General features: G+C 40.3%; 1 protein-coding gene and 1 pseudogene across 1 annotated transcript in view; both read left to right on the forward strand.

Annotated features, from left to right (window-relative positions):
- The first annotated feature begins 353 nt into the window (after positions 1-353).
- Positions 354-14,808, forward strand: part of PDE4D (phosphodiesterase 4D) — a 1,617,209-nt gene continuing 1,602,754 nt past the window's right edge. Inside the window, exon 1 of the mRNA XM_023210496.1 lies at positions 354-426. The gene's annotated coding sequence lies outside the window, so the exon portion shown is untranslated. The remainder of the gene's footprint in view (positions 427-14,808) is intronic.
- Positions 356-14,808, forward strand: part of LOC111541612 — a 61,644-nt pseudogene continuing 47,191 nt past the window's right edge.

Here is a 14,808-nt window from a genome sequence, read left to right on the forward strand (position 1 = left end):
GCACCTTTAGAGGAACCGACTTGGAGAATAGAGTCAGCATTGAAGTGGGACACTTCATTATTTTTAGTGGCAGTGCAGTTCTGCCCTCGGTAACTTTTACTTTGCTGTCAGTCCAGCTCTGTCAGTCCTCCTTTATTAAGGAAGGAAGCTGATGGATCTTTCCTTTCTTTCTTTCTTCTCTGGAGTAGGATGTTTTCTGTACACAGTTAGCATGTGAACTTCTTTTTAAAAACAGGTTTACATTTTACTCTAATTCTCGTCCATAATGGAGTGCCGTGATTTGCATTTGGGCAGTTAGGAAAATCAGTTCTGTTGACTTCCTGTTTTCTATTTCCGGCCTCAAGCAGAACTTCCCATTTGAGTGGGACCAAGAAGAACATAGAAAGCTGAAATGTTCTCCTGAAGTTGATTTCCCATGGGGATAAAGTAAGTTAATGGTCTGAGGTGTTTGTCTCCCCTTGCTCCCAAAGCTTGCCTTTCAGTTGCTCTTGTTTTTAAACTACAGGGAATGAACTGGGGAAAGCAATTTTGTTTTTTTTCTGCAGGTCAGAGTCCCAAAGCTTTAGTGCAGGGTTCCATGGACTCAGGAGTTCGAAACATGCTGCTCAAGCTGAGCTCTTGGCCAGATTTGGAGATTCCAGTGGCTTCTCTCTTTGGCAGTTCCTAAGAACATTTTATTTGGATCCTCTTCTTTAGGTTTTTCTGTCTAAACATTTTATTTTACCTAGCGTGAAGGGGTGAGGGAGGGCAGATCGTTTCCTTTCTTCCTCCTCTCCCCTTACCCCTCCCCTCTCCCTTATTCTCTGTTTCTAATTTTAAAAGGATGCTCACTTTCATTATCTCATTTGCTTCCTTCATAGCACCCTGTGAGGCTGATATTGTTATCCCCATTTGACAGAAGGGGAAACTGCAGTTTCAGTGAATTTCAGTGACTTAGTCAAGTCACTCAGTTAACAATGCTGAGAGTGAAGCCCTAGTCTTCTGCCTTTAGATCTCTTTTTCCCAATACCATACTGCTTTTCTGGTGGAGGTTGTGGTATATAGGATGATGTCAGAAAGGAGAGGCTGGGAAGCCTGAACAGATCACATCAACAATTGAATTGTGTGCCCTGATTAATAAAATAGAAAATGTTAACTAAATATATTGCCATGCAGTTCTTCAAGTGTATAGGACATTGGGTCCTTTTTTGTGTCTCAGACTTTAAGATGATGTTGCTTGGGGAGTCATTTACTATATGCAAGGAGAATAGCTGAAAAATCAGGGTAGGCCAGCAGTATTTCATGCTTTGTTCTTAGGCAATGTGGGTTTTTCTGTTGGAGGTTGAGCAGAGGATGGTAGCGAAGTGACATTTATTTCTCCTGCTTGCCAAATCTTGGTGAGGCCAAAGCGGGTGGGGGAATCAGTTGTGAGTTGGTGTTAATGATGAGCGTCCGGACCTTGACATCTGGTCAGTCCTGGAGTAGGAAAAAAGGAACAGAATTAGTGCTGTTTAGAAGAAGCCGGTGACGGAGGTCTGCCTAGGAATGAGTGCAGATTAGGACGGGGGAGTGAGGGAGGCCAACAGAGACTTTGGCTACCTGTCTTTCCTGGCATGTCTGTGGAATGACCTTGCTCTGCCAGGGCTTTGGGAGGAATCCTTTGATTTTGGGGGAATCTTCAGGACTGTGCACATAACCAGATTTTCCTGATGGGAATCTCTAAGGGGGCCTTCTGGGTCAGGGCCGTGGGCCAGCAGGTGTCTTTCTAACACGGTCTGTGACTAGCACCCAACCTAGGCGGTGCCTTCTTTTCCTGAATCAAGCCCCTCCCTCCTCAGTGCCAAAGTAGAAGTGGCTGGGTGGGTGAAGGTCTGAGTGTGGGCCCGGCACCACAACCCACGGGCCACTACCTACATTGCTGTGAGATCCTGACCTTTCTGTCTTCTGGACTCACAAGATAAAGAGAGTGAATGAGGAGGAAAATCAAATATTGTGGCAGAGAGGGGCTGGCAAACATGGGCATGGCCAACAGAAGTCTCCCACCAAAGCGAGGATCTGAGAGAAGGATTTGGGGAGGGAATCTCAGAAGTCTCACTCCTCAGGCAAAGGATTCAACAAAGGAAAATCCAACTCTGGCTTGAATATGGTCCAGGTGTGGGGTTAGTAGTCCATGTTACTGTCTGACATGGGAGAGCATTCTGCTGTGATGGAAATGGGGTGGGCTAGGGTGCAGGGGGAACCACGGAGGTAGAGAAAGGAGGTGAGAAGGAACACAACCTTGCAGTTGACCAGAGTGTATCTGGCTGCATGGTATAGTCCCCAGATCAGGGCACCTATGTCTGTACATTGCACAAAAACAGCCATGTGTTCTTAAAAATCCTGTGAAGGAATGTTGTAATTTGAACTACATTTTGAAGATATCAGAGGATTTCATCATTTAGGAGAATCTCATGGGAATTACTTTTTAAAAAAAAAATAATCATTTTAGGGAGTAGAAAGTCTCTCAACGATTGGTTTTGAATCCATTTACTCCAAGTAGGATTCAGTATTTCACTCTTTCACTGGCAGTGGCCTGTTTTTTCTCCTACATATATGGCTTGCAAAGTTCTTAACTAAGGATAGTAATTAATTATTTCCCAGCTATTTTTACCTTTGATGTATTAAAAGTTGGAGGAAATTATTTCATTTAACAGAATTTAAACAAAATGAAAAAGTTATTTTCCTTAAGGTATTATGCTGTGCTTTTTCAAGGAAAAGCCTCCTCCAAAGGCACTTTTGGAGGCAGTTACCAAAGGAAAATCCCACCCACCAACAGAGACACTCAGCCTCTAAGTCTGGCTTTTGGAAAATGAACACTATTCTTTTTTTCCAAACAGGACGCTGTGAGATCAGTCATGTACACTATGAAAATAATTGGTGTGCGTTAGTACGCCTTGTGCCAGATTTCATGCTTGTTGAAAGGTGATTGGATTCAAACCAGCACATTTAAAGGTCAACTGGTTGTTCTTAAACTGGGCAGAATTTTAACTCTTTCATTATGATGGCTTTTAACCAAATGGCCATTTTAGGAAGGAGAGAGACTGCATACTGCATTTTAACTTTCTGACCTTTTTCTTCTTAAATTTTTTGTAAAGTTCTCAGGGATTTCCTATGGATGAAAAGGGTCTGAGAAATGAGTTCTTTGCTGGCATTTGGAAAAGGGTGGAAGTAGAAACTGAGTTCTTTTTAAACTACTGAATTGAGGTCAGGGCTTTAAAATGACTGTGCACATCACATAAGTAATGTCTAAATGTCAGGCTGAAAGTTCTCTCTCTTTTAAATAGTACTTCAAGTTCGTTAGTAATAGCTAGCCCTCTGTCTCTTTCTTGCTTCTCCTCTCACCTTTGAGCAACTTTTAAAGTTCCTTTAACAGCTCTGTGGAGAAACCACCATGTAATGATCAATATTTCTACCCAGCTGGTTGACGTCAGCCCTGTTTCTGGAATGGGTATTTCACTGGGCTTTGGGGTTTTGATGACGTTTTTTTCCCCCAGTGACATGGATTAAATAGTTTATTTTGTTGGTCTACAAAATACCATCTGTCTACCAGCCATTTTGCTGTATTTCCCAAAATAAGGTAGGGGACTGATGTGTCTCAAATAAGCAGGGTGAATTTTAGTCACCTGATGATAAAGTCTCTTGGGTTGTGCATTAGTGTCCTGCTGAGCCCCTAGCAACTTTCAGCATTTTGAAGACTAGCTTGGAAGCCTCAAAGACAGTATCTTTCTTGAGGGAAAAAATAACCTCAGGCATTTCCACAAATACCATACACAAGTGGTCAGGTAAAGGCCGTGGGAGTTCAAGCATGTATTTACTGTGAGTGTGTGTATGAACTCTTGTAGTTCTAACTAAAGGCAAATGGAAAATGTATAGAGTCCCATTTTTGTCAAGCTAACAATTCAGTATCCTCTTCTTTCCTGGTTGCTTCATAGCCCACTCTTAGTTGTTTTTTTTTCTTTATTTCCCACAATTTTTAGCCGCAAGGCTGTGCACTGGTTGCTTAAAAATTCTGTGCCTTGGGAGGCCGAGACGGGCAGATCACGAGGTCAGGAGATCGAGACCATCCTGGCTAACACGGTGAAACCCCGTCTCTACTAAAAAATACAAAAAACTAGCCGGGCGAGGTGGCGGGCGCCTGTAGTCCCAGCTACTCGGGAGGCTGAGGCAGGAGAATGGCATAAACTTGGGAGGCGGAGCTTGCAGTGAGCTGAGATCCGGCCACTGCACTCCAGCCTGGGCGACACAGTGAGACTGCGTCTCAAAAAAAAAAAAAAAAAAAAGAAAATTCTGTGCTTCATCTGCTTCACTCACAAAACGGGGAAAACATCACAGGATCCTTGGGGTGTTGCTTTGCCAGCCGGAAACCTTTGTGGCCAATGGTGCCTTTGCCTGAGTTTTGCTCGGGCCCACTGGGCTAGTTCTTCCTCCTCAGCCTGGGCAGGCTGCGCTGGGCTTGCACTACCGGCCCAGATCTTATGCCTGCCAAGGGTGAGCCAGGCGTGAAAAGACAAGGGGTATGTGAACAAGGGAGCTGCCCGTTGTGCACAATAAGGCATGCCAGCTGCAGCAGGGCAGGCAGCTCCAGATGCAGGCACAAGTGCCAGCTCCCTGTGAGGCTGTGGCTGGAATACCACAAGTGGCTTCCACTGTTGGCATCTGGGAATGTGGCAGTGCCTGGAAGCTTGGAGACACCAGGAACCACAGAGCCCCAAAGAGGGTGTCACATCCCTGGCTCAGGGAGCTCCTAGGTCTTTTCTCTCCTCTCCCTCTTCTTGCCCGCAACATGGCAAGCAAGGGGTGTGTTTCAGCTGTGTTTGTGTTACAGCTCTTTCAGTCCCACAATTCAGCAGGTCCCAAATTCTTGTCCCCTATCCTGGAAGAATGAGGTACAGGGACAACTGGAGAGTAAGCAAGGCAGAGAGATTTACCGAGTGACAGTACAGCTACCAGGAGACCTGAAGTGGGTAGCTCCTCTCTCCAGGCAGGTTGTCCTGTCAAGTGTGCAGCTCTCAAGAGAGAGGAGACCCACAGTGGGTAGCTCCTCTCTGCAGGCTGGTTGTCTCAACCTCTTCCCCGTCTGGCTGAGTCCAGGGGGTTTTATGGGCTTCAGAGAAGAGGAAGTGAGTGCTAATTGGCCTATGGGCAGCTGTGGGCAGGCCCAGAGAAAGCAGCATAAGTTCTTACTCCTGTCTGTGGAACTAGTAGCCTGGCCCCCAGGCTTCAGGCCATCCCAGGCCTGAAGGTGTGGCTTCACTGGGAGCTGCCCCTTTCTGTCCAGGAGTCTGTCTGCCTCCCACTGCCATCAACCTGCTGTCCCTGGCACCCAGGCTGTTCATGCCGAGGGGTGCCTGCAGGCCCATATTGAGCCACTCTCAGCTCCCCCTTGGCCCCCCTCCCATGCTCCTCGGTGCACAGAGTCTGGAGGGGGCTGAGGCGACAGGACCTGGTGTGTCAGTGCTACCCTGAGCACAGGCATACCCAGCTGCGTCATGACAGTGCCCCAGCTTGCACTTAACTTTGCTCTGAAATTGGAGTGGGCACTGGGAGCAGGTAGAGGCTGGGCAGTGGGAGCAGACATTTCTGAGCCTGTGGGGGTAGGAGGGCTTCCTGGGCCCCTGAGAGTACAGGAATGCCTGGGTCTGCACCCACAGCTGGGTGGCTGCAGCTGCACCCAGGAGGGCAGGCCTCCCACCACTCAAACTCAGAAGCGGGTGGGGCTTCTGCCTGTTCCCAGCTCCCAACAGCTCTATGGAGTATGCAGCCCTGGCTGCGCCTTGCCTGCTGCAGCCAGCGTCTTCTTGGCAGTCACTCCAGATGGGCCACCACTGCCATCAATTGTATTACCTACTTTAGTGTTATTGTGAAAATTAAATGAGTTAATCCATGTAAAATGCTGGGAACAATGTCTGGCATAAAATAGATGCTCAATAAATATTAATTCTCATTATTGTTGGTAACATTTTTGCTATTATTTGAATCTTTTTCATATTGTTGTGACATATGGAGGTTTTTGACCTACAGGGTTTCTTCTGAGTGGCATAGCTTAGGGTAAAGTGACTCTCCTCACCTCTCAATACCCTACTCTCTTGCCTAAATTTCAGTTAAGGGTGACTGGAGACATCATATGGGAAATGGTGGTCCTGAACCAGAGAGATGGGAGAGCGAATTGCTAAGGTGGATCTTGAGGGTAGGGATGGAGAGCCTGACACAGACAGGTGTCCTCCAGACAGCTGTCCTTTACCTTCACTCATTGCCTCTGCAGCTCCTGCTGTCTCGTTCAGAAAGGGAATGTATGTTGCCTCTAATGCCCTTCCCGAGCTAAAGCCCAGTAGTTCTTGAACATCCTCTTTCAAAGATACTGAGCCCTGGTAACCTTCATTACACTGTTGTTCTCATATTCTTCTCAGATTAACTCACTCATAACTTCTTATTAAATTGATAAACTGATTATGAATTTTTCACCATTAACTTTGTTCATTTCTATTCCATCGCAAACTTGGTATTCACAAAACAGGCTTAATCTGAGCAAAAGCGAAAATGTAATAGCTGCGAAATACCTGGTAATGGTAGGTACTAGGTGTTATAACGTGATGACACTTATATTTTTGACTGTAATCAGTAAGAAATAGATTTCACATCACAGTCTATACAGATGTACATTTATATGTATGTATGTATAGCTTAAGCAAAAGTGTCATGAAACAATGTTTAACCTATTGCATACAATGTACTTTCATGATTTGTAATATCTTCTTTTTTATTGAAAATGAGCCTGGTTTGTAACCCACTAAACACATAACCTGCAGTTTGAAAAACCCTGATCAAAGGACCATCCGGTGGATGCCTCTTGAGTTCTTACACACTATCCACATATCATCCGTATCATACATGATGGGTTGTGGCCATCTCAGTTTCATTTTGAGAAATTGCCTTCTCTCATCCTAACAACAACAACAACAAAAAAAAAAAAAAAAAAAAAAAAATAGAAAAGGAAAGAAACTTCAGATCAAGAACTAACACATTATCTGAAAACCCATAATCTCTCCTTTCCCTTATGCTCTTTCCTAATAACTATTCTTTTTCAATTATCCAAAAGAAACCATTCTAATAAGTTATAACACCATGTATTAGAAATTTAGAAACCATTTTTGAAAGAAAATAAAGATGTAAATTAATGGGGGGACTAAATTATGCATGGATAGAAAGACTATATATTATAATGACATCAGTTCTCCCATAAAATCAATGCTATTTTAATAAAAGTGTCAGCAGTCTTTATCTTATAATGGAGACTCACAATCTTATTCCAAAATTTATATGGAAATGCAAGTAGCCAAGAAGAGCCAATATAGCCCTAAAGTAAAAGAACAGGGAGGAAAAACTTAAAAGTATCTGATATCAATACTTACTATACTAAAGTGCGGTACTGACACAAAGAAAAATAGTTCACTGCAGTGGGCATATACATCTTTTGTTAGATGTATTTCTATGTATTTGATATTTTTGATGCTGTTGCAAATTTTGTTGTTTTGTAATTTTCACCCTGTTGCAAGTATCAGAAATACAGTTGATTTTTCTTTCCAGCATACTTGCTAAACTTTGTGGTTAATGGGAACACTTCAGCTATAGATTCTTTTCAATAACATAATCACATTGTCTAAGAATATTTCTATTTTTACTTATTCTTTTTCAATCCTATGCCTTTTCTTGTTTCCCTGCCCTCCTCCCCTCCCGCCCTGGCCCCGTGCCTTGCTTTATTGCTTTGGCTGAGATTTCCAGTGTCAAATAGAAATGTTGATGGTAAGCATCTTTTTCTCATTCCTGATTTCAGAAGAAAAGTTTGTAACACTTCAATATTGAGTGATTTTTTTTTTTGTGGTGTTAACAATTTTTTTTGTAAGTACCTTTTATTACATTTAAAGAGTTTTCTTCTGTTTCTAGTTTGCTAAGAGTTTTCTTGTCAGACGTTAAATTTTATCAAATGGTATTTCTGAAGCTGTTGATGTAATAGAAGTTTCTCCCTCATTTTGTTAATCTGGTTAACTACATTAAATTGATATTTTGAATGTTAAACCAACTGTGTTAGTCACCAACCTTGTAGTAACTAAACTGAATTTAGTTACACTATGTTTCATTACTGGATTCAGGTGGTTAACCTTTTATTTAAGATTTTGCATTTGTCACATGAGAGAGTTCTGGCTTGACTTTTCTTTTCTTTTAATAACTTTGTTGGGTTTTGGTATAAAGGATGTGCTGACCTCATAATACAAGTTGGGAGTGGTTCCTATTTTTCTCTTCTCTGTAGAGTTTCTGTAAGATTATTGTTAATTCTTCCTTATCTGTTTGGCAGAATTCAACAGTGAATTGTCCATTTCATATAAACAAGTTTATTTGCTTAAGGTTACTCAGAATATAATTTTAATGTATCTGAAAGATCTTCAATTAATGTCCCTTTTTCATTTCAGATATTGGATATTTGTACCTTTTGTTATTTCCTCCTTTATCAGTCAGGCTCACTAGGGGTTTATCAGTTTTATTAATCATTTCTAACAACCATCTGTTGGCTTTTTATTGATATTCTTTATTGTATTTTTAAAAATTTCCATTCGTTTCTATTCTTATATTATTTCTTCTTTTTCTTTGTATTTAATTTGCTGTTCTTATATAATTATAATTGTATAATTTATTGAAATGTATGTTAAGATAACTGATTTTTAGGCTTTTTTTCTCATTTAATATTTACATTAAGACTACACATCTCCATCAAAGGCTAGATTGAGCTATATTGCACAAATTTTCTACTGTAGAATTTTCGTTTTTATTCAGTTCAAAGTGTTTTCCAATATCTGTTTTGATTTCTTCTTTGAGCTACATGTTCTTTATAAATATATTACTTAATTTCTAAATATGTGGGGATTTTCCAGTTGTCTTTTTGTTATTGATATCTACTTTAATCCCACTTTGGTCACTTTAAGAGAATATGAATTCTGCCATTACTAGGGCTGTGTTCTATGTATGTTGAAGTTTTAAAATCATGTTCCCATTTTCTCTATAACTGCTGAGTATTTTCCTGCTTATTAATCTGTTACAAGAGGTGTGTTAAAAATGTCTTATGATTTGTGGGATTATCAGTTTTTGTAATTCTGTTCATTTTTGCTTTAAATAATTTAAACCTATGTTATTAGAAGAAGCATATACTTTTAAAATTATTATATCTTCCTAGTAAATTCAGCCATGTATTTCCTCCTCTTCATCTATTAATGTTTTGTCTTAAAATCTACTTTGCATGGTGTGAACATGGCTACTTCAGCTTTATTTTGGGGTAGTGCCTGCATAGCGACCTCTTTCTGTTCTTTCATCTTCAATCATCCTATAGTCTTATATTTAGGAAATGTCTCCTGTAAGAAACATATAGCTTTGTTTAATACAGCCTGGCACATTTTGTCTTTTGAATAAAATACTTAATGTTTATGATTTATGTAATTATTGTATTTGTGTTTTTTTAAAAATCTATCATTATAGTTTGCTCTCCATTTGTCTCATCTTTTCTGTTGCCCCCTTTTTAAATCTTTTTTACTTTCTTTGTCTTGAGGTTTAAAAAATTTATTATTATTTTCCACTTTTCCTGCTTTATTGACTTCCACCACTCCCAACTTACCCACTTTTGTTTATGTGTTTTCATTTGGCATCAATATTAACCCCCTCAGGACATTATTATCAAAGACATTCACTATCTATTTAGATATACCCACATAGTTAGCCCCCTTTTTGAGTCCTCATTTTTTTCTGTATCTCAGTCTCCCAGCTGCGATCATTTCTTTCTGCCTGAAGAGTACCTGTAGTGCTTCCTTGAGTACATGAAAGCTGCTTAGGAATCTCTCAGCTTTTGTTTTTCTGAAAATGTCTTTATTTTAGCTTTGTTTCTGAAATACATTTTCACTTGGTATAGAATTCTAGGTTGAATTTCCTTTTCCTTTAAGCATTTGAAGATGTTTCATTGTTTTCTGCTTCCATTGCCATCCAAAGTCTTCTAAATCTTCCCTAGGTAGGTAGAAATATTTAACTCAAATGATGAATAAAAATGCATCCATAAACCCATACTTCTATTTTTTAATGGCATTTAAAGTTTATAGATATTTAGTATAAAGTATTTTTAAATCTGCACATTGAATGCAGATGATCAAAGGAATCAAGTATTTGATGATTCAACATAGAGACCTTTGTTTTATATATAGACTAAGGGTTGGTCCAGGACTATCAAAACAATTCTAGGAAGTATTTTTCTAACTCTTGACGAGAGAGAGAAGGAACATAAAATGCACATAAACCTAACTTAAAATAAATATGTAAAAGTATGTTAAAAATAATGCAAAAAGCATATATGCATATGTCATGCTTGAACTTGACATTCACAAACTTGGAGTAGTTCATTCTTTAAGAATCTCATGTCATATTATTTTATATCTTTCTCATTTTTGAAGTTATTCAGGAAATCCTGACTTATATGTGTTTTCCAGATAATTTACACTTTTATTTTTACATAGATGTTGATTAGCTGTATTTCATTGAATATTCTCAGTTTTGGGTATCAGTTTTCAGCAAAACAACTAAATGTGACATATTCCTACTGAGCATATTGGGTCTATACTTGTGCATTTGACTTACGACTTATATTTTCACCTAAAAAGTATTTTGGCTAAAATATTAATTTTTTTTTTTTTTTTTTTTTTTTAAGACCGAGTCTTACTCTGTCGCCCAGGTTGGAGTGCAGTGGAGTGATCTTGGCTCACTGCAGGCTCCACCTCCCGGGTTCATGCCATTCTCCTGCCTCAGCCTCCTGAGTAGCTGGGACTACAGGTGCCTGCCACCATGCCCGGCTAATTTTTCATATTTTCAGTAAAGACAGGGTTTCACCATTTTAGCTAGGATGGTCTCAATCTCCTGACCTCGTGATCCACCTGCCTCAGTCTCCCGAAGTGCTGGGATTACAGGCGTGAGCCACTGTGCCTGGCCTACAATATTAAGTTCTTTTAGCATTAATAGAGTGCTTGAAATACGAACTTAGTGCTTTTACTTTTAAAATATTTAAAAATTTTGATATTTGAAAATTTGATATTTTAAAATATTTTTTTCTGTACTAAAATGCACTACAGTATAATGTGACAATTATGAATATGGATTTTAGATTAAGTCAAACCTGGGCTGGAATAGTAGCTCTGTTCCTTACTAGTTGTGTATCCTTGGAAAAACAACTCCAACTTTCTAAGCATTAATTTCCTTATCTGTAACACAGGGTCCATAATTTCTACGTTACAATGCTGTTTTAAGAATAAACGAAGTGGGAAATGAGTTAGTATCATATTCATATATGGCAGCCATTATTATTATTATTATTAAATTTCTATGGTATGTTATTATCTGCTAAGTTTGTTCATAGAATAATATATTGTATTGGCAAATAATATTCCAGTAGGAGAATGATTCTTATAAAAGAAATAATTTAAAGTAACTTACTTTATTCTTTAGCGTTTACCAAGATAGGTATATTTAGTGAACATGGGAGTCAACAGCATATAATAAATTCTGTATTCTTAATTAAACAAGCATTTATTGAGTCTCTAACAACAAACTTAGCAGTGTTTAAAACACCATGGCAGGGCTGGGCATGGTGGTTCATGCCTTAATCCCACACTTTGGGAGGTCAAGGTGGGAGGATCACTTGAGGTCAGGAGTTCGAGACCAGTGAGGTCGACATAGAGAAACCCTGTCTCTACTAAAAATACAAAAATTATCTGGGCATGGTGGCAGGCACCTGTAATCCCAGCTACTTGGGAGGTTGAGGCAGGAGAATTGCTTGGATCAGAGAGGTGGAGGTTGCAGTGAGATCTCACCACTGCATTCCACTCCAGCCTGGGTGACAGAGCAAACTCTGTCTCAAACAAAACAAAACAAAACAAAACAAAACAAAACAAAACAAAACAAAAAAACTACCATGGCAGGAGGAATTTCAAGCATATGAAAGGCTGTTACTAAGGATGATTGTGCCTCTGCACAGGTGTCTGCCTCTCCCCATCTCTGCTGTCAGTGCTGGAGCCCAGCACAGAATCACTTGTCTGGGTTTTCACAGTAGCTGGCTTAACACTTACCTCCCATTTCTCTCCAATCCATCCTTTATACTTTTGCCAGAAATTATCTTTCTAAAACAAAATCATGCCATCATCATTTACACATTCATAGACAGCCATTGTCTGTGGAAAACGGTTCAGCCTCATTAAGATGTAAGGCCCTCCGTGCCCTTGCCCTTCCAGCTGTATCGCCTCCTGTTTCCTTTCCTGCAGCCTATGCTCTGGCCGTAGGGACTAATTGTGAATCTCCATTGGTATCACATCCTTTCCAGCTGTTCTTTTAACTAGAAATGTTTTTCTAGCCATTTCTTGCCTCTCAAAATTGTACTCATTCTTTAAGATATAAGATAAACACCATCTTATCTGTAGTCTCCCCAGATGTAGAAGATGAATTCGAGTTAGGTTAAAAGCAAGAAGTGGGTGTTGTAGTGTCTAAGGTAGGGAGAATAGGTATAGAAAGAAACCTTGAGATGGAAACCAAGGACAGAGAAACTTTTGCAGAATGCTGTCTCTGTGGGTTTCCTGCCCTGTGGTTCAGCCTGAAGTGGTTCTTCCTTTCTGTTTCTCTTCCTCTGATGGGCTGCTGAGAATTGTTGCACATAGGAGGCCAGAGAATGTCTCACGGTTCTCCCAGGAGCTGTTGCTTAGGGTTCTTTTACTCTGCTCTTTTTTGATTCGCTGGGCTCCTGCAGACCCATTTATTGCCTGGACATTCCCTATACTTTGTCTTCCCCTTAGCTCAAGGCCTGGCCTCTCCTTATCTTTCCTCAGAGTTGTCTTCTGATGGGATCTGTTGTGCTGGAACTAGCTGTGATGTTTCTCTTCTTCCTTCTTCACCTATGGGTTGGTTCCTCAGCACTTATACTGGTCCCATTGGCACCAGCCCTGACCCCATTAATTCCCTTTCATCGTCCTCCATACCCAAAGGTCCTGTCTTGGACCAGGGAAGCTCACTGGGCCAAGCATTCACCATAAATGTTAATAAATGTAACCTAATTTGAAAAGAAGAATCTCCAAAGAGTGTAGCCTTCTAAGAGACTGAGTACAAAAATAAGGAAAGGGGTGGAGCAGGACAGAGTATGAAAGAAGACTGCAAGAAAAGGTCAGGCACAACTGGGAGAGAAAAAGGCAGAAGCTGTGGGCATGCAAGGCCAGAAGCGTAACCAAGAAGCAGAAGGTGAAGTCAGAGGTGGGTGAAGGGAAAGAAACATGAAATGAGAGAAAAAATCTTAGCATTGGAGGGGGAACTCCAGTGCGAGAAATGATCTAATAATAGTTGAATGGAGAGAAAATCAGTGTACAATCTTCATTATCACAGATTATGTGTTTGCAAATCCACCTACTTGCTAAAATTTATCTGTAATCCCGAAAGCAATCCTTGTGGCGCTTCTGCAGCCATTTGTGGATGAGCGCGAAACAGTGAAAAATTTAAGCTATGCCACATGCGTATTTCCAGCTGAGGGTGAACAAGGGATGCTCAGCCATCGTGTTTCAGCCCTCATGCTGTAAGCGAGTGTTCTTCCGTGATAAATTTAATGCTGTGTTTTTGAATTCTTGTGCTTTTTGCTGGTGATTTTGTCATGTGAAATGGTTTCCAAGCATAGTGCTCAAGTGCTGTCCAGTGCTCCTAAGCACAAGAAGGCTGTAATAAGAAATCTGGCCGGGCTCCCTGGCTCACGCCTGTAATCCCAGCACTTCAGGAGACTGAGACAGGTGGGTCACTTGAGGTCAGGAGTTTGAGACCAGCCTGGCCAACATGGTGCAACCCCGTCTCTACTAAAAATATAAAAATCAGCCAGGCTTGGTGGTGTGCACCTGTAATCCTAGCTACTCAGGAGGCTGAGGCATGAAAATAGCTTGAACCTGGGAGGCGGAGGTTGCAGTGAACTGAAATCATGCCACTGCACTGGGTGACAGAGCAAGACTGTGTCTCAAAAAAAAAAAAAAAAAAAAAAAAAGAAAGAAAGAAAAAAAAGAAATCTGCGTGTTAGATAAACTTTGTTCAGACATGAGTTATAGAGCTGCTGGCAGGGTGTTTGGTGTTAATGAATTAACAATATATATTAAATAAGGTATCTTTAAATAGAAACACACAAAAGACAAAGTTATGTATTGCTTAGTTGATGAAAATATTGTGACCAGAACTTGCAGAAACCTGATTTGACATTTCCCCAGGAGCAATGGTTCAGTATTTGCTATTTCAGTGTTCTCAGTGACTTTATAGAACTGCCACAAATAACGAGAATCAACTCTGTAAACATTTTCGTTGGTCAGTGCATATGCACGTTTAGACATTTTGTAGAATTATAGTCAACTCAAGTGAAATGGAACTCCTTTTATTTGACTTGGGAAGACGCTCTATTCTCTTCTGTTTCAAACAAAACTCTAAATAAAATCCTCTTATGTTTTGGTTTATTTTAGCAGATGTTTACTGGTGAATGTGTTGAGTAAGTTAGGTAAAGTTGACCTAGACACAGTTTTTGCTCTCAAGGAATTTCCAATTGATCATGGAAGACAGGAGATGTGTGTGATCAACAGTATTGACATTAATTTGTATTCCTGGAACAGGTATCAACTAGAGTCAAAGAAGGTTTTTGCTGGTCTTGAACATCAAGGAACCCAGCCTAGGTACAGAAAATAACCACATATTGTCCACAGAGTAGGT

Source organism: Piliocolobus tephrosceles, chromosome 4, assembly GCF_002776525.5.
Source record: "Piliocolobus tephrosceles isolate RC106 chromosome 4, ASM277652v3, whole genome shotgun sequence".
NCBI lineage: Eukaryota > Metazoa > Chordata > Mammalia > Primates > Cercopithecidae > Piliocolobus > Piliocolobus tephrosceles.